The following is a 20,883-nucleotide window of genomic DNA, read 5'->3' on the forward strand; positions in this document are numbered from 1 at the left end:
ATTTTTAAAATGGGGTTATACATATTTTTTTGTTTTCTCATAAAATTCAAATGAAGGCACTAAAGTTATCCAGCAAAAAATTCAATGATGATTATAATTAGTATGATTATTAGCTGTAATCAATGCAATGGCCCTCCTTTCTTTTTTACCAGTTTAATATATTTTCTGTTCACTGCTAGAAGGCAGTATGCTTGATTGTAGGACACAGTCTTGTAATTAGGTCACATATAATCATTAAAATATACCGCAGTATCACCACTTAAAAATAAGAGTGTTACCTACTTACGTTCCTCTTTTACCAACATGCTTTTTTTTTTTTTGCCTATAATTCTCAAGTCTTCTTATAAAGTAATTTGTAATTAATTTATTCCTTCCACCTTTTGAATTAAAGACTTTGAACCATCCCATATATTACCCAGACACTTATTAAAAATTCATCACGCCACCTGGGGACTCGTAAAAAATTGATGAGCGTGTAAATATTGACAGCAAGGTGACAAGCGTTGCATTAGAACAACAGCACCTGTCTGGTGTTGGTAGAATTTGGCAGTGTTGGGATTCTAGATTCCGGAATCTTGTTGCTCTAATGGAAAAACAACAGCCTTGGCTAATGTTATAGTGGCATTCAATTAGGATCCCTACTGTCCAACCCAACAACACCCAAACCCACTTGAGGAAAGGTGGTTGATACCAAGCTTTCCTATTGCAAGGCCGTCAACAGAAAAGATTGGGAGTGGAAGGACAGCATGGCGGTTTAAGACCAAAAGCAGGGCTTCATTTATAGTAGCAAAGAAGAACACAGAAAGATCCTGTACAAGCATTGGAGCTCAGGGCCCTGAGGCACTAGACCGGAAGTCATGTACAGTAGGTTACTTACCGCTGCGCTTCCTGAAACTCCGCATTTCTCCACCGCTGTTTAAATTAGGCATCTTACCAGCACCACTAAAACCTTCGTTATGGTAATAGTCCACTTAAAAGGATGTTTAATTTTGCCATACGAATTTAAAATGTCAAAGACGATGCAGAACATGGTTTATCATATTTTGAATCTATTTATCGCAAAATCGTTCGTTTTCTGCCTTGTTATACCATAGCTGTAAATAAACCTTTATTTTGGAGATGCTTTCGTCAAAAGCTTTGTATGTGTATGTGAGAAATGCATTGGGGCAGAGAGCAGAACCGACGTTCCTGGCGCAGTTAGGGTTGAGGCCCTTGCGTAAAGATCCAACATCGATATGGCTGCCCTGATAACCCTGAGATTAGAACCAATAATTTCTCAGATGCAGCACTCTAGTCCACTGAGCTAAACATTGCTGTATCTCCTTTGGTTTTTAATGCCTTTTGTGGGTGAAGTAAGACAGGAAGAGAACTGACGCTTTTGACATTTTAGCGGATGCTTTATCAATACCACACACTGCAAAGGAAATCAAACAAGTACATTCATGATTCAAATTCATACTGAACTTTCACCTGAAGTACAAATAATGTGGCTATATTATACTTAGTTGTAGTAATTTGGACATCGCAGATGTGAAAAAGGAACTGAATGACCAAAAACCAACAAACAACAAATGGTGGACAGACTCAACCACCGCAAAAATTAACATACCATAGTAAACCCAGAAGGCTGAATAGAATATTCTGGAGATATACCATTTATATGATCGCCGGAGGCTGACATCGACATGACAGCACTTACGATAAATAATAATTACTTTCCCAGTTACATGAAGGTGGTGGTTACTGAGGTTGCGAGTTCGATATCAGTAGTCGATACCTGCCAAACTGTCATATTGGCCTAACATTTTTCATATTGTAATGACATATAATCCATTATTGACATCATCACCAGTTTGCTACAATCATTGTGACCACCTCACTGATGAATGCACTGAGCGATTGATCATGAGTTAATCACTGAGTTAATCATGGACGAACACACTTGACGTGGATGCCTGCGTATGTTTACTTATTGGCTGTGCATTTGCAGTTTTATTTGCCTCACCTGGCTCTTTAAATAATGGAGGGTTAGGATGTGGAAGGGTGGCTCATGACAATGCGTTGGAGGCGATGATGCTTTGATGAGGTAAAGGGCATCTGAGGGAACTCACTTTAAGCTGCAGCTGAGCCAGACAGGTGCTGAAAAACCTGGAACCTCTAAACCCGAAAGACCAGGAACCTCAGATCTTGTGAGGCACCTGCTTTTGGGTGTATTTTGGCTGCCACGTCTTTCCTCCGACTCTCCAGCCTCTCATTTTTGCTGAGTCAACTCACTGAGGCACCTGGGCAGACAGTCGACTCAAGGGGAATCACACGCTGATCCCTTTGCCTGCCAGACACACGCGCGCACACACACACACACACACACACACACACACACACACCTCCCACTCTCTTTATGTTTGTTTTCATGCAGACTCTCCTGCTTATTTTGCAGAGCCGTTGTGGCGCTCGGGAAAAATTCTCCTCTTACATGAAGGTATTCTGTTTTGGATTTGATTTTGTTTCGTTACCTCTGCCTCTCGGCAGCACCTGCCTGTTCCTTTTTTTTTTGGGGGGGGGGGGGGGGGTGCGAGAATGTTTTATTTTGGCTGGCATATTCAGGGAGGGTTCTCTCCAGTGAAATCCTTGCTTCCAAACTTCAAACACACTCTTGTGAGTGCATAGGTGAGTGCGTCTGTTTTCTCTTCTTCTCTTGGCTTGCTTTAGTTTGTCATCTTCTGCTTATTTAACACACCATCCTCAGCATTGTTACTGTGTGGCCTTCCAGGAATTTGGGATAAATTGCCATTTATACTTAATTACAACTGTGGCAATTTTGACAATGGAAGACGAGAAATCACTGCGTTGTCAGCCAGAAAAAAAATTATGCTCACAGCAGAAACCGTATAACATCATAGAAATAGTTACATGATTTACTTAAATTTCCACCCTTTCTCCTTCTTAATTGTTGACTTAAAAATGCCCATTTGCGGAAGTCTTTAAAATGCTTCTGTAGCTGAGGTTCCTATTGCTTTTTTGTGTGACTCACCATGACCCATTACATGGCAAATAAATAATGCAAATGCCTTATGTAACTTTTGTTTCGTCAAGATGGACTATTTCATTGTCAATCTCTGCTCTCACCTCCTGCTTAATGCACACTTCTCACTGAGTATGTTCATTTCCCTAGTAATCCCTGTAAATGGTGATGCTTAGATACTATTTTAAGAGCTATTGGAGAGCAAATGTTAATTTGCTGAGCACAAATTATACATGTCGCATGCAACTGTATTAAAAGACGCACAGTGTAGGATCAAAAATTGCGAACCAGCAAGAAGCAGAATTTATTTCCACGCTGCACTATACTATTTACGAGTATAAAGGGGGTGTTGGGTGACTGGTTCAAACCATTAATCACTGCGGAATGGAATGGAAGAGCTCTGACAAGATTCGCTGGACACCTTCCAGATATGGGGCCCCCTGTTCATGCAGAGAGTTTTCACAAAAAAAAACTGTAATGTATGACTACATTGGCGTGGAACTGACCTCTGATGGAGTGCAAACCCTATTTACCTTCATAACAATTCGATTATATCCACCCACACACATTTAAGTTACAAGTTTTATTGTTATGCCTGTTCTGAGGCACACAGTGAGATTCTCATGCCATGGCTGCACAGGAAGTGACAGGTGCTTGGGGGGGGGGGGATATGTTTAGGTGACGAGGGAACTTACACAAAAATGTTCTGAAGGCAGAATGAAAAATTATTGGTTCACAGAGAAAACCAATCAGATTGGGTCCAAGTTACTAGAGGAGGCAGGACCAAGACATGTTTGGTTGATCCCACCCCCTCTGGTTGATTGCACCCACCTCCTCTACAATCTGATTGGTTATTTTTCTGAACCAATTATTTTCCCTTCTGGCCTCAGAACATTTCTGTGTAAGTAAAACTCTTGTCTTGCAGGTGTCGTCAAATGCATTTCATACCATTAAAGAATTTGCTTTTTTTACAAATTACATGTGAACATGTTAATATCCATAACAACTACTCTCTGTGTAATGAAAACATTATCTCCAAATGTAAAGCAAGAATGATTCGTAAGGATGAATGAAAGGTAGCAAAGTGTGATCCAAGATCTCGGGTCAAAATGCAACCAATCCATGGTTATAATCCCAAAAACAGGTGATTTCAGAAGTCAGTAGACGTCAGTGATAAATACAGCAACTCCTCAGCTCAGCAATGAGTTGGACCAAGACCTCACAAGTGTTACTGCAAAGAGGGCCTAATATGCCCCTAGCTTAATTGCAGGGTATGCTAGAGTTGTGACTTATATTGTGGTGAGGTAGAGCATAGTCTAGCTGAACCTGGTCTGATTGGGTGTGGTTTGCCTGGGAGTGGTCTGATTGGGCGTAGTTTGATTGGGAGGGGTCCCGTTGGGTGTGGTTACCAATGTTGACTGGTGGTAGGGGTTATAACTTGGAGTGGTTTCATAGCCATCTTTTCCTTATCTTCTCTTAGAAAAGTCCAGCAAGTACATTCTTAACTGAAGATATTTCAGTTTAACCAAATGATTTGCTACACATAAGAAAGCAGTGTGACATAAGCAGCCCATTGGCTATGAATGTTTTATAATCCGCATTTTCTCAAAATCAAAGAGGGATTCTTCGGCATGTGTACTTTTTGTATTCAGTGTTCTCCTAAAATCGATGCGCTATATTTTTCCCTATTAAGATGCCAACGTTCCAAGCGCTCCAATTTAGAATTTTGTTTCATTAGATCACTTTAAACATATGTCTTAAATAATTTGATCAAACACACATCATAGAGCAAGATGAGAGATGGGGTTGGGAAATAAAGAAAAGGAAAGACAAGTAAATATATAAAATCCCATTAGAGACCCTTGATGTTAAATGACTGACCTCCTGTCATGATTCACTATAATACATATGTCACATTTGGTAATATTAAAGGTCAGACTACTTATTTTTCAAGACTTTAGCCCTTTTTTTCTGACAATGGGGTAGCACCTGCATTTTCGTGTTTTTCTCCTTCTCTTGTCATCCCCTGAAAGTACCAGGTGTTTTATTTAACAGAGTACTATGGAAGAGGGGCAGTTTTCTCATTGAGACGTTTCGCGGAGGGTTCATTAGTCATACGACCTGTCTGGGGCTATAGCTCTTGTCCCTGCAAAGAAGGCAGTATTTCATAGAGGTGATAACCTGCTAACATAACCCTCGTTCCAGGACTCAGCCCCAAGGTTTCCATGATTAAGAAGGCCTGTTTGAATGACTGCATGCTTAAACCAATGACACTTTCCTCATAACCTACATTGTATGTTATACCTTTATTAAAATGAGCTGCTCCCAAACTCTGTCCTTAGGTCGTTTTGCTCAGATTGCTGAAAACTCCTTGACTGGAACATTGCCTCAGAATTCGAAAGCTGCTTGTGTTACATCTTCTTCCATTATTACCGGTGCTTTTTTTTAACATCACCCAAAGTCACAATGAAAGAGCATGATATATGCATTCTTTACATTTTAAGCACCGGACTGCAGCAAAAAAAAAAAAAAAATATATATATATATAAAAAAACCCAAATGTTACTTTTCTGCCTATTGTGTTCTGCCTACAAAATTACTCCCACGTCTGCAATGTAGCTTATTAATTAGTGCATTAATGCAGGAGAAACTGGCTTAAAAAAGCGAAGAGAGACTTAGCAGTGATAAAACTGCTCAGATGGGGGGTGGGGGGGGGGGGTTACCGATGTTGGCAACTGATCCATTTCACTTTTGTAATGACAAGCTGCGCATTAAAAAACATTCTGGAAGGTTATGGTGAGTGGATCTTCAGGGCGTGGCCTATCTGTCCTGCCTCGCATTTTGATTTGATCGTTTCCATTACTCAAACAAATGCAATAAACCAAATAAGAAAGAAAGTTTGGGTTGTTCTAACTGAAATGACGTAGGTTATTAGCTATATGAGCTAGCTAATAAATCGATATTTTCGTTCAGACATATCCATATTTGTGTATATCGGTGCTGAATGATCAGTGAATACATAAAATGCAGTTTTAAGAAAGTAACGCCACAATATTGCTGCAGACCCTGAAAGCCAAACCTCGTTCTCTAAAAAAGGACGCCAATTATTTACCACATGGGTAAAATAACTGTGTATTCTTAGGAGTCCGTTTTGTAAAATATTTCCTTAACATTGATTCCAGATTAAGTTGTCTCACAGTCAGCGGAAACGAAAAAAAGAAATATATATGCAGAGACAATCTGCTATGAATAATTCAGAGCTCATTTTCTTTGACCTCAAATTTAGCTCCATATTAAAGTGCATTTAGGTAGAACAATATAACTACATCACCATCTGCTTGAATTGAACTTAATGTCTAGCAAATAGACTCAAGAATGGAGACGTCGTGTGCCCTTTAAGGACGATTTCTTAGAACATAAAGCTTGATGCACACTTTTGGTTCATTGTCTATATGACTTTTTCTTTATTCATAAAGCATTCAGTTTGATTTATATCCAAATATTGGACATGGTTTGATGTAATCATAGAATAATGTTTAATTACTGATAAAAAAAGAGGAAATACCTAAAAATAGCTATTTATATATATTGAACCAAGTATTGATTAATTTCATTGATCAATGGTATGTTTTAAGTTCCAAACATCTAAGAAAGAAATTGCCTGTGCTTCCATTATACTAATCTACATAGAGAAAAGACATGCGTTTACTGCTCTCTGATCATCTACTGAAATTGTCTGTGGTGGTGGTGGTGGGGGGGGGGGGATCCTGTTAATTATCTGCTACATGGCCTATAGAGAGTGTAGTCTAGTGATATCAGTCTGCAAACCTGGGCTAATATGGTGCAAAATGTTTAAATAGAGAGGGCATTAGGTTGTAGTGCCATTGCATGGTTACCTGATAGTTAGTGGGCTTGTTGATTGCCTTTCAGGGCATAAACAGAGCTAAGTATGGGGAACAAATGAAGAAAGATGGGATGCTATTAAGGGAACAGTGTAAAAAAAGTAGCTTTATTAGCTGCAGACGTCTGTAAATTCCGCTCAGGTCTAGATGGGAAGCCTGCCTGCAGCTGTGCATGGCACACAATGGGAGAATCCCTCTAGCAGGACTTCTTGGCACAGTCAGGCTTGTCTTCCGGATTTGGACTGAAAGCTTATTGGTCCATGCTTCACCTCAGTTGTTGAGCTACCTATCAAGATGTACTATCGAGCCTTTTTGCGAATGTGCAGTTCCACAGTTTGGGGGTTAGGGTTAGGTTTTAGGGGTTTGGGTTAGGGTAAGGGTTTTAGGGGTTTTTTGGGGCTTAGGGTTAGGGTAAGCGTTAGGGTTAAGGCTATCGATTAGCACTACAGTAGCCTAACTCGACAAAGTAGCTCAACTCGACAGACCACTTTATGAAGATTACACCAGGTTAATTCAGTCGGTCAGTCACGTTAACTCATCAAATGGAATCCATGAAATATTTAATGAATTGAAATCATTCAACTCTTGACTGTAATTACTCACCCCTTCCACGGTTTTTAAACATCCTTTTATCCACACATCAGTTTTCGCAAAACAAAAGCTAAGCGAATGTTACATGGGATGCATAGCTGATATTTTTAAAACATTGGTTTTTAAATATTATTGTCACGTACAGATGCAGATGCAGACAAATTTGTTGGTACCCTTACAGTTCACTGAAACAATGTTTAATTTATCTTTAAAAGTGATTAATTTAAAAGCAGTTGTCTAATGTATACCTGCCTGCCTTTAGTGTGTGATAGAGTAAACCAATAAAACTGTGAAAAGAAATGATTTGTTGTTTATTTTACAAAGATATGCTAAAATAGTATGAACAGATTTGTTGGTATCCCTACAGAGACTATTTATCCGTGCATTATAGTTGTGTTTCAAGTCTTTAACTTCAATTAGTATCACAGGTGCCTTCAAGCTTTTCAACAGCCATTCTTCCTATTTAAAGGGAAAGAACATGCTACTGCGTGGTTTGGTATCATTGTGTCACCACACTGAACATGGACCAGAGATAGCAAAGGAGACAGCTGTCTGAGGAGCTCAGAAAGAAGATTACAGATAACAGTGTTAAATGTAAAGGCTATAAGACCATCTCCAAGCAGCTTCCTGTTCCTGTGACCACAGATGCCAATATTATTAAAAAGTATAAGATTCATGGGACTGTAGCCAACCTGCCAGGATGTGGACGCAAGACGAAATGCAACCGCTGGTTGATCTGAAGGATCGTATGGATGGTAGAAAAAGAGCCAAGAAAATCAACCGAAACCATTCAAGCGGGGCCCCAAGGTCAAGGTGCATCACTGTCTGATCGTGCCATCCGTCACATTTTGAGCCATAATGGGCTCCACGGAGGACGACCCGGGAGGACAGAAGAACATAAAAAAGCCAGAGTCAAACTCACCAAAATGCATGTTGACAAGCCCCAAAGCCCTTTGGACTGATGAGAGAAAATCTGAGTTTTTTGGCCATTCACATCAGCTCTATGTTTACAGATGAAAAATGAAGCTTTAAAAGAAAAGACCACCACACTGTACCTACTGTGTCACATGGAGGGGACTCGGGTTTGTTGGGGGGCCGCTGTGCTGCATCTGGCACTGGGAACCTTGGATCTGTGCAGGACACAAAGAAGTCGCAAGAGGACCAAGGCGTCCTGGAGCGAAACATACTGCCCAGTGTGAGAAAGCTCAGCCTCACTCGCAGGTAAGAATATTCTTAAATGGCCTCCAATCCTGTCGAACATCTATGGAAAGATCTGAAAATTGCAGTGTGGAGACGCCGCCCTTCAAACCTGAGACAGCTTGAGCAGTTTGCTCAGGAATAGTGGGCCAAACTACCTGCTGGCAAATGCAGATGTTTCACTGTGAAGTACAGAGGTCGCTTTGTAGCAGTGATTACTGCAAAAGGTGCTGCCACAAAATGTTAAATTAAGGGTGCCATCTTATTTTGTCCTTGCCATTTTCATTTGTTTAATTATATAAAATATTCAACTGAATCAATCAAAATCAAGTCAGATTTGTATATAGAATAAACAATAAGGGATGCCATTAAACTTTTGTCAGTTTCAAGTTATTTCAGGGATAGTTGCGTTTAAGATTTACATGTTAGTGCAAACTGTAATGTAAAGTGAATCTTACTCAGATTTCATGGTATTAATAATTGAGACGTTCCACAACTGTGTCATTTTAATCAGTTTTCTTTAGTAACTGTGCCAAAAATGCAGTCATCTAAGTAATAATATACAAGAATGTTCATTTTGAAAACAAAATTGCTCCTTTGTTATTCAATTTACACTCAACCGTGCAATCTCTGATGTGACTTACAAAACATTTATAAATGCTGAAAAGTAACAAAAATATATTTACCAGTACGTATGAGAAAACATTGCTTCTTTTTGCGTAGACTCAGCATTCTGAAATGTAAACATACACTATTAAATTGGAATGGTTCGGCATAAGGGCAGATAGAAAAGTCTGTGCCAAGTTGATGTGCTAAATCTTACACAGATGTCTTTTATTTTAAATCTCAGCATACGGTTATTGACTGGGGCTTAAACAACAACTTTTCATAAGCTATACATTAAAACTATCTTAATTCATAATTATAATTACATCTGCTGCAAGTTTCGATGGGCTGAGGTTAGCCGCCCTTACAACGTATGACTCTCATGAAAACTTTGGAAAAATGACCAGCTTTGTTTGCCTTTTGGTTTTGTCTTGTTAACAGATAAAAGTCTTTAAGGAACATTATTAGTGTGTATTCTTGACATTTGCCAGCAAATTGTATCAGGAGGGCTGGAAAGTTTAGGAATCTTTTGAAGAATGAGATGTTGCTCTCTCACTCTTACCGCATCTGCTATAGGTAACAGTACTTATCTCCCAAGACTCACATTGTGAGTACATCCCCTCAGGAAATGTCAGGAAATGTGGCATTTTTCCCAAAGATGCACAAAGTCTTGCTCATCAGTGCATCATTGTTTAATTCCTCTGTGGTACAAGCAAATATCCTGTCATTGACATATTTATAAATTAATAATTGAAGGTTTTCTACAAAGAAAGCTAAGAAGTTCTCAGATATGCAACACGGAGGGCTGAATATAAATTTAATATGTTGTTTTCACCACTGAAACTTGGTACAATTAATGTAGTTTAAATCCCTATGAAAACAAAAAATATGTTTATTTATAAGGCTGTGCATCCCTCTATAAGCTTGAAGAAAGTCAATATATTCTTAATCTTATTTTTACTAAATATACTTTGATTTTTCAATAATTATAAACTTTCTACAGTATATGGTGCAATTCAGCATTGATGAAGCAATTTAATGAAAGATGGCTTATTTCATATAACAGATCTTTTTTTCCTGAAGAAGCACAAGGTTGAGATCATTTATTTAACATATGGGTAAATAAATATTCATTTTTTTCAAGTGGGGATCTGCTATACAAAAGATTCCCTTAACATTGATTGTAAACTAACTTGTTTCACAGTCAATGTAGGTAGTTGTTGGCTGATTTAATGAGGTTTTTTTTTTTTTAACTCAGAGGTCATCATTCTGTGATGTGTTTTTGGGGAGGGAGGGTCTCACAAACATTTTTGACATCAGAAAACAGCTGTGTTTGCAACACTCATTATTGTAATTGAATCCTTTGCATGTATATTTACGCAATTTGGCTCTAAAAAGCTGTGAAATAACCATGAAATAAGTCCAGCGAATTGTGTAGCATTAGCTTAATGTGTAGCACCATTAGTGCAAGGGAGATCAATATATAGTTTAAAATGGACGTTTATTAACAGCAAATAATTGTTTGACTGAAAAGAGTCCCCCACTCCTTACTCATTTGACAACCCAGTCTTCGACAGTGCGTCCCAGAAAACACATTACACCATATAATGATATCGATGCTCACAGACCACTAGGGATTCTAAGGTTTCAGATTTTTGTAGCTTATCCTTTATACAGTTCTTTGTAGGAGTCATTGGTTCCATGCGTAGAGTTGAAGTAGGCCTATAATTAATTTTACGTTTCAGACTGTGCTACATATAGCATAATGTAAACCTACCATGCTGTTTGTGGCAATATTCTGTGGGCTATGAATTTTGTAATGTGATTTTGTCATGATATATTTTTTTTCATTATTAATAACAGACTCACTAGCATATAGACGCTTTTGCGTGAGCTGCAAACAGTGCCTAAAATATACGGTATGACTAAATGCTAGATTGCACACCCATATTATATACTCCGGACTTTGCAGAACTAGGTCGTGCGCCCCCTTGATATACAAACAGACGTCAGCCAACGCCGGAGTATAAAGCGGCCGCGTTAAGCTTTGTCTCCCAACAAGCCGACTAGGAAATGCATGCAAGTCCTTCTGGTGTCCAGATCTTTTAAACAGCCGCATCGCAAGATGATCGGTTCACATACAGCTCAGTCTGCAGCCGACCGGATCGTTTATTCGTGCGGTAACGTTTTCTCGCTGGTAGAAAATAGAAAGATGGAATATGGGAGGAACAACAGTGATTCTGTTAATTCTGTCATCCGATGTAACAGACTGATGTAGGAATACACGGGGATTCGTGCCCGCGGGTATCGTGGTGAGTGCCCCAATATTTACTTGCAAACAAACTTGCTCATTTCCACCGTGACGCGGGCTTGTCTCGCGCTGGGAGGTATCAGTACGTGCAAAGGGGCACGATGTGCGGTGGAACGGTATTAAAATGTGTCCGCCGGCATTAACTTCGGCAATTTCTCTGTAACAGTTAATTAAGCAGTTAATTGGGTAGTTTTGATATGGTTCAGGTCTGAGTACCACTGGATAGTACCGAAGCTTCACGGTCTTAGGAGTTCGGGGAGAATGAGGTGTGTATCTGCCCCTGGACCATGTGCTGCCCCACTGCTCTACACGGTTAGTCATTTACACTTTTCATACATTTTCTGTTCGCTTGCTTTTAAAAAAAATGTATTTGACTTGTATGACTTTCTGAATACGATGGGTTTGAAGAAGGCGGGTTGCATATGGTTTGATGGAGCTGCATGATATTGTCCCTTAAATTTATGTCGGGCAGTTTTTGGGGACTATTTTGTTACTACCTGTGCTGGTTCTTTTGGACTGAGGTCTTTCTGACTGGCACTGAAGTGTAGGAAAGCTGCGTGACCGAATACAACTCTATTTGATAACAGGTTCGACTAATTTAATTAAATCAATATGCTTTTTAATTACATCTACCATATGATGTACCAGATGATGACTGTAAAAAGATTTCCACCATATACTGTAAGAAAGTAAATAATTAATCTTCATTCCATTGGGAGCTGTGTCAGTTCACACTCACAGGCTGTGGTTAAGATGCTAATTGCCACCCACTTTCTGCTAACACGTTTCTGTTATATCAGCTTAGCTTTTGAGATTTATTCAGTGAAACCCTTTTGAGTGGAGGGGGGGAATGGGTGCATAACAGAGGCAAAGAATAAATCCCTGATCATTGTGGTGGATTCTGCTTTATCTGCATTGATGATGATGATTAAAATGCACTACAGCATTGCAGCCTTTCAGCCAAGATTGTTGGTAATATTGGTTAGGAATTTGTCACTGTCACTGACAATTTCCAGTTCCTCTCATGTTCCCCGAAGGTCCCTGTGACTTTCCGTTTTGCTTCTCTCATGACATTCTTTCTCAATACCTTCCGGAATTCCTGCAGGGAAAATGTGGGATGCAGCTTCGGCTAATAGTTTTGGCTTTGTGATCAAGGGCTGCCTGAGAGGTACATCTGTTCACAAGAGACTTTCTAGTCCTCACTGAACTTAAAAGGTCAGGCACCCAAAAGGCGTAATTACCATAGCAGAGAACGCCATACCTGGACGATTTATATAGCATGACATTTTAACTTCAAGTGTGAGAATTCCTGGTAACCGACTGATGTTTTTGTAAGTAGTAATTGTGTTTGCGCCAAGATGGAACCTCAGGGTATTTTAAACAAAAACACATCTGAAGTGAGCCTCTGAAAGAGCAAGCTTGAGACCCCCAGCTGAACTCTACGTTTAACTTATAAAAGAAGCAAATATATCTATTCTGATTTCCGTTTATCTGGACTTCTTGGTGAGGGAAGAAGACCGTGAGCAGGAAAACTAAAAAAATTATCTGCATACCATTGATCCATGCAGGTCAGGGTCATGGTAACAGCATATAGCATGATGGTGCACAAGGTGTCCAGTGTCTCGGTTTCCCCGTGAGGCTCACATTTTTTAGCCCATGCTGCTATATGGGCTGAGGTTCACCATCAGCAATGGACCCCATTGAACTTTTTTTTTTCCACTGATCATTTTTTTTTTTATATCACCCATCTCACTGTTTTCCCTGTTAGGTTGATGTGTATTAGATTAAACTCAGGATGTGATGTGTGTGTGTGTGTGTGTGTGTGTGTGTGTGTGTGTGTGTGTGTGTGGGCTAAGTATACCTTATGTTGTGGGGACATTATTCCAATCCCCATAAGAATAACCCCCAATTCTATAAAAATCAAGATAAAAAATCTAAAATGGATTGTATTTTGTTTGTTTACTTATGGTTAAGGTTAGGACTGGGTAGGGGTTAAGGTCGTCATGTTGAGATTAGAGTTTTCCCCATAGAAATTAATGGAGAGTCCCCACAAAGGTATAATTACAAACCTGTGTGTGGGAGTGTGTGTGCCTGGAGTTCTTCATTCATTAACTGCCTGTGGCCCTAGAACAGTGCCGGCTCACCTTTGTAATTCTTGATGACATTAGAAGCTTGCTGTGACCTGTCAATGTCTATTGTGAATGAACACAATTTTAACGAGAAAGGAGGAGTATCCAACAGGGCTGCCTTTTGACATCTCCCGCCTCTTATTTAGCATAGCAGAGCTTCGTAAATTTAACGCTGAATTTGCTCGGCCCTAATGTCATACACAGCTGGTTTTAGGGGGATGGTGATGGCTGTAAACAGAGTGATTTACTTTTGGCTTTGAGGGTAAGTGGAAGATTCACACGTTATAATGCTGCATATTGCTGTCGCACCTCTGTTGTGTATTTCTGTGTTGGGAGGCTGGGGGCTGCTGTCAGACTCTGAACCGCGGGACTCCGTCGATGGACTGATGTCACTCTTCCACGTCTTCTGCCCCAGCTAGGCTCCAGTGAGACCACAGCTGCAGTTTGAGTTGAACTAGTGATAAGGCCGAAGGTACCTTCTCCAGCTTCAACCAGAGCTGTGGGGATTTATTTGTGAATTTTTTTAAATTTAATTAAACTACTTATCTTGCGTCGTTCTGGTGTATATGTTAGACAGCCAAGACCAGGGCAGTAGAGTATAGTGCTTCCTGAACGTCAGCCTTTATCGAGCCAGATTATCACGCCGAATTGTGAAGTGCTGAAAAGAAACACACCGATACCACAGAACGATGTTTTCTATTTGACTTCAGGCTGGAAGTTAAGGGCTAAGAGTGTGCAGTTATAAAACTGGTTGTCTCACCTCGTAGTTTGAGAAGTATACAAGAGATGCGAGAAGTTATAGCAGAGGCGACGGACAAAAGCGATCCATCGTGTTTATCGAGAATCCATCCGAAATCCAATCAAAGCAGAGACACTGGTGGCAGGTGACCCAGGAACCTTAGAAGGAAAAGGTTAGGCAGTGGGGAGGGAAATGGATTTACAGGACAAAAGCGGAATGTGGGGATGGAACGTGAGCCGGGAACTGGTTCAAGACTAAATGCCTCGGATGCGTCGTCTCGGAAGTGCAGGCTCACGCCACATGATGTTGGCGGGGAAGTGGGTAGGAGCTTCGAAAGGTTCCTGGATTTATCTGCTATGTCAGAAGATCCATTAGTGTTGGCTCTGTGAGCTCGCTCAGCGTCTGACCCCGAGTCCTTCGTTAAAATGTCAAGCTGTTACGGGAAACACGGAAGGCTTGATGTGATGTGAGCTCGAGATAGTCGCGGTTTATTTTCTGCCCTGCAGGTCTGCTTACAGTTTAAGTATGTTTGCATTTTCGTAATCTTACAATTTGTTTTTTTTGCATTATGAAATCGGCAGACGTATTTTTTAACAGGTAAATTAATTTGACATGTATGGCTATAGTTTGTGCCTCTGTTGTCCATAACTTTCTGCTATTGGCAGAGTGTTATGATTATAAGCTGGGCTGTAATGAGTAATTAATCTGAAGTTTCGGATCTGTAGTGCTTCACCAGATTGTATAATTTCATATTGGAGCACTTTGTGTCTGTCACGCTCACTGCTGTGGAAATGGACGTCTGGTCTCAAAGCCTTGCGAAATCGAAAATATCTTTTGTGATAATTACAGAAACTCCACAAAGACAAGAGAGAAGCTATTTTTGGTGCCTGCATCGCAGCAGCTTTATGGTGTTAATTACTAATTCTGCCCTGCTTTTACTCTAACTCTAAGCCACAGTTATTAACAGAATATTTAGTAGGAGAACCTGTAGAAACAGGTACGGTTACTGCGGTTCATTCTCGTGTTTAAATTTCTGAAATGTAAAGATACTTGTCTTTTACTGACATTAAGCCTTTGTTAAACATGCTCCCTGGTGCTTGCGTGACCTACAGTTGCCCCTTCTTGGGGTGGTCGGGTGCACCTTGAATATTGATTCTCTTGACAAGCCAAGTTATAGTGAATCTATTATACCCAAGGCTTTCGTGGACCCAAGGCAGATATGCGGTCTCTGAATTATGGGAACCTGCCTCAGAATTGTTTCCCTTTTGAGTAGCTGACTGTTATTGCCAGCTCAACAATTACTGCTGCGGTTTTTTATTTTTTGTGTCTATGCAAGCTTTTTTCGTTCGTACTGCTAAGTATTGCATGTACTGCCTTTCCTAGTAGAACTTCATTGTTATGTTTTTTGCTGTATCTTGGATCGGGAGAGTGTAAGAGAGAGCTGTGGCGTTTCTAATATCTGGAAAAACAAACAAACAAACTGAATTGCTTCAATTAGAATAGTTAACCTCCTTTAAGTTATTTTTGGGATGGCGCGCAGGAAAGGTTGAATGTATCGATTTTTTTTTTTTACAGTCGTTCAAATAAAATGTCCTTAAATTCAGATGTATGGGAGATCCACCCACAGACCAAATTACCTTTCCTCATACTCGGGTAATAAATCCATTTTATTGAGGGTAGGTTACATAGCTTGAAGATTAATCCAAAAAGACGGGGTGATATTACTGAAACTCACACTCTAATGTCTTGCCAAAACCAGCGAAAACATATAGCCTGCGGGAGGTAGGCCTCATGTGACTGAAAGGTGCAGTCATCTTGAAGTTTTTATTTTGAGTTTAGGCTTGCATGTTCAGACAGCTGGTGCTCCAACCCAGTGTTTGCTAATCCGGTCCTGAGGGAACCCTCAGACAGTACAGGTTTTCGCTCCCTCCCAGCTCCCTGCCAGACAGTCCACAGTCTGGCAGCTGGGAGGGAGCGAAAACGTGAACTGTCTGAGGGTTCCCTGAGGACTAGGTTTGGAAACACTGCCCTAAGCAATAAAATACTTCAGGTGCTCCAGCTCCTCCCATTCTTCTGTTCTTTGGAGAGGGTCATCAATGCATGGCCTTCTGTCCCTGAGACTTCGGCACGGTGACATATTTATGGTGTCTTTTAAATGGTGTAACTGGAGATCTTAAGGGAGCTTCACAGCTGCCCGCAGGCACTGTTCCACTAGATGATGAAGTGCGGCTTGAGTTCTTCTTGCTTATTGATGAATGTCAGACCTGGGGAAAGGGAGATTTCACACAAATTAGGTATTTTTCTGTCTCAAATACCCAACCACACATCTCTCTTTCAATAGAAACCTTATTAAAAGAGAACTAGGAGGGCATCCAGAGGTCTTAATGATCAGCACAAAGAGCACATTGTTGTAATTCATGCTCACCTGATGAGATCTGAAACGATAGCGTGAATAAAAGACCTCGTTGCTGCACTTGGAATACTGCGGAAAGCGGAGGCGATTAGCTGCTTTTCCTGTTTGAATAAGGTCGCGCGGTGGTACGGTAACGTTACAGGCACTATGTTATGTTGTTACGGAGGGACGTGTGGTGGACAGGTAGATGAACCGGGTTTGCTTCCTTAGTGGTGTGCTGGTAATATCAAACCCGCTTATCCACCTTGCTCTTTAATGTTCAGCCGTAGACTTTTGTGAGTAAGATCCTATTGTTGGGCTAGACAGCTGCTTTACTCTCCCTGGGGATCTATGGGGCTGTGAGTGGACCCTGGACCCTCCAGCCCCCCCCCAAAAAAAAAAAAAAAACAGAGTGTCTCCTCTTCACCTCTCAACTTGGCATGAGTGTTATGTTGCGATGAGGATGGAGAATTCAGACTAGGAAAAAGATTTTGGGGTAACAGCAAGGGTTAGCCTTCAACACAGCAGTGTAAGACGGAGAATTATTGATCTTAATTTGTAATGGCTGAGAATTAGTCTGTTTATTTCAGTTTCATAGATTTGTTTATGAAGTGAATTAACATGATTAAATAGAAAACTGATGGAGAATATTGTGTGAGTGCAGTCTATTGGTTTGGCAGTATTGTGTGTCCATGTGTGCATTATTTTTAGTGTGGATTACTCGCATTGTGCTTTCAACCTAAAAATCAATGTCATTTACAATGTGCATTTTATTGCATAATGAAATGGGAATTGCTATGTACTATCAGACAGTTTCATAATATCATAATATCATACTTGACCAATGACAAATAGTGCATCGATTGTTGGATTAGACAGCGAAAACGAAAGCAAAGGCTTTATTTACCTGTTAGATTTTAATTTCATTCTATTGAATAATAAGTTTGTTACAAATTAAGAAGCTGGATGTGAAATTGCTGTAGCCAGTTATCTATCTTCCATAACTGCATATGGGTCACGGTGCGTCTGGTACATTGTTAATATAATAGGCAAGGAAAAAGAAAATTTTAGAAAAATTTGATAGAAATAACTTTCAATAAAAAAAAAAATGAAGCACGTAGCTGAAAAATATTTCATTTAACCTCCAGCATAACTTTTTTTTTCCTCTATAAGCTTTTGAAAAAGTTCTTTGGCCTAGTGAGATTTGAAGAGATGGAAACAGACTTGCGGAGCCTAGTACATTATGGTTCTGTAGTTCAAAGAATAACTATAGCATGTGAGTCGGAGATAAGGAACACAGAGAGCAGTACAGTTTTGAAGATTAGTGCGCTGATGCATCTAGTACCGGGTGTGACGGTGGTGCCGAGAGCCTTTTGGCCCCCTGGGAGCCTCGAGTAGAAAGGCCTTTCTAGGACAGAGTGGCTCAGAGGTTCATTTTTAGAGTTTGGTTTCTTGATACACTCAATAATTACATGTGTCAGTTAAATACTGACAAGCTGTGCATTTTAATTACACACACATGTGTAAAAAATATCTGTGACAAGCCAAGGCAGCTGATGCTGTAAAGGTTGCTCTGGTCAGCGGTCCAAAAACACAATAAGTTCTTGTACATAGTAGCTGATCTTTATTCTTCCATGGGACATTGAAGAGATCCAGCTGTAGCCCAAAATCACTTTTTTTTTTTTTTTCCCCCAGACATTTTTCATGGGTGTGGACAAGTGTAACCGAAGTCATTTCTGTCTCAGGTACATCATGCAGTTACGGCTTCACCTCAGTCCTCCTTACACCGCAATCAAAAGATGTTCGTGTAGAGGCTGAAACCGTCACAGTAAAACCGGTGATGAGTTCAGGAGGGCAGCTGCTATACGACTACATGCAATAAGCGAATCAACGTGTCTGAAAACAGAAGCCAGGATTATAGTCTAACATCGGACATGGCTGTGAAATCTGACAGTTACTGTATCTTCCTTGTCAGAGGTCAGGGACTGTAGTCCGTAGGGTGCTAAGGACATTGGCGTGAGCATATGGGGACTGTTGGAAAGGGATGTTTACCTGTGGTCGTCAAAGTTGTGAAAATGAAATGAAACTTTATTTGCCATTCGTACAGGTACATTGAAATGCATGTTTTTGCATATCTCATCTTGGTGTGCATATGTAATAATAATAATAATCGATACTTTTATTGTCCCTGTAGGGAAATTGTCTTTACGCCTCCTACAACTTGCTCTTTTTTCATAGAGGAAGTTGTCTGCTGCCACCCGTAGCGGCGCCCAGGGAGCTGGGAGTTAAGGGCCTTGCTCAAGGAGCCACAGTCTGAGGTGGGGTTTGAACCTGCAACCTTCTGATTACAGGCACACAGGCTTAGCCCACTGAGCCACACGCTGCCCCCTGTAGGGTAATAAAGACGATATTCACACAGATAGAGGTGAGAATGAGGTTTCTGAGGTCAGAGAGCCAGGTCAGCTGTGCACCCAGATCCCCTTTGAGGGGGTCGGAACCTTGATCAAGCATGGGATTTGAACCAACATGGGACTGTGCCACTTAATGGACTTACCACTTGACAGCCATCTTCATTGAAAAAAAACCCCGTTATATAACCGCCTACTTGTACCTTACTGTGAATTCTTAGGCTGTGAAATAACCGCAGAAACATGCAGACCGAATGTATGACCTTTCATGGTCATTTTTACATCGAGGTAGCGATGTGGCTTTTTTTAAAAATGAATGTAATTTCTTCACATCCGCCGGCACTGCATTACATACCCAGACTGCTCCCTAAACTTGTGACCATACAATCACGGAACCAGATATTTCAGGCTACAAACTGGCACGTCGTAACTATTCTCAAAGGGATTAGAAAGTCATTCTCTACAAAGTCTAATTTGTTGTTCTTAATCTACGGGGTCAATAGTCAATTCAGAATTAGAGGCTACAAATATTACATCTCATCACTCCCACTCCTTCTTCACCCATAAGCAATTAATAATTAATTTGGATTGTAAATTGGTTCACTGGAAACCGCTACAGTTATGGCTAGTTGCTGTCTCCTTAATAAAAACTGCACACATTTTTCAACGTTATGGAAAACTGGACTGTGCCAATCGGTGAATGACCAGTGTGCATAAATGGGAGGTCCAGCCCATGTTAAAAGCTCGAAATGCCGGCAGATCTCGTGTTTGTAACCTGCAATCGTATGTATGTATGTATGTATGTATGTATTAGTAAAACAATAAGGAACCAAAAGTTGGTTTCTGTCAAACAAAAAAAAAGTCTAGTCATGAGAACTAATACAACCGTATTTTCTAATATTGAATATGGTGTAAGGATAGGCCTGCTTTTCAGCTTAAAAGTTAATAGTATTTTTCAGCACAGTGGTGTCACGGGAACGCTCGGGGATCGCGGGCAGAGCGGCGATCGTTCGAGGCGAACGGACAAGAAGGATGCAGGCAGGCGGAAGTCGGGGATTAACGAGGGTTTAATATACAAACTGGGAGCAGGAGACATGTAACGCCAACTAACATCAATGACAGACAAAGCAAACAGGGGAGACCAGGACTTAAATACACCAGACTGAATGACAGCAAACGGAAACAGCTGGGTACAATTCGGGAAACACACGTGGGTAATCAGGGGGCGTGGCACACACGAGGAGCGGACGAGCCGGGCATGACAGAACCCCCCCCCAAAGGCGCGCTACTCCGGGCGCGCCAAGGAAGGGGGCGACGGACGGGACGAGGCAAAACAGGACCTGAAAAACAAGAACAGAATCAACGCAGGACAGGGAACAGGACCGAGGCACAAAACAGAGCGAGGGACAAGACAAAAGACAAAACCTGACAGAGGGTCGGGAAGGCAGACAGGCAAACCAGGAAGGGAGACACAGAAGGAACGGGCGGAACAAAGGGGCCAGGAGTGCAAGGCGGGTACACCGGGGCACGAGGAACAGAGACGGGCGGAACGAAAGGGCGAGCAGAAAACAGAGGGGCAGAGACAG

General features: G+C 40.9%; 1 protein-coding gene across 12 annotated transcripts in view; it reads left to right on the top strand.

The window, feature by feature from the left end:
- The window catches only part of large2 (LARGE xylosyl- and glucuronyltransferase 2), a 239,339-nt gene that overhangs the window by 195,341 nt on the left and 23,115 nt on the right, over nucleotides 1-20,883 (top strand). For 2 of the 12 annotated variants that reach the window (XM_048972623.1, XM_048972626.1), the window contains 2 exons: nucleotides 18,585-18,634; nucleotides 19,128-19,207. The exons of 4 other annotated variants lie outside the window; for them this stretch is intronic. The gene's annotated coding sequence lies outside the window, so the exon portion shown is untranslated. Of the gene's footprint in view, nucleotides 1-2,619; nucleotides 2,668-11,350; nucleotides 11,631-13,954; nucleotides 14,021-18,584; nucleotides 18,635-19,127; nucleotides 19,208-20,883 lie in introns of those variants that run through there. 6 more of the 12 variants (XM_048972628.1, XM_048972625.1, XM_048972627.1 and 3 more) reach the window with 5 other exon arrangements.

This window comes from Brienomyrus brachyistius, chromosome 13 (assembly GCF_023856365.1).
Source record: "Brienomyrus brachyistius isolate T26 chromosome 13, BBRACH_0.4, whole genome shotgun sequence".
Lineage (NCBI taxonomy): Eukaryota > Metazoa > Chordata > Actinopteri > Osteoglossiformes > Mormyridae > Brienomyrus > Brienomyrus brachyistius.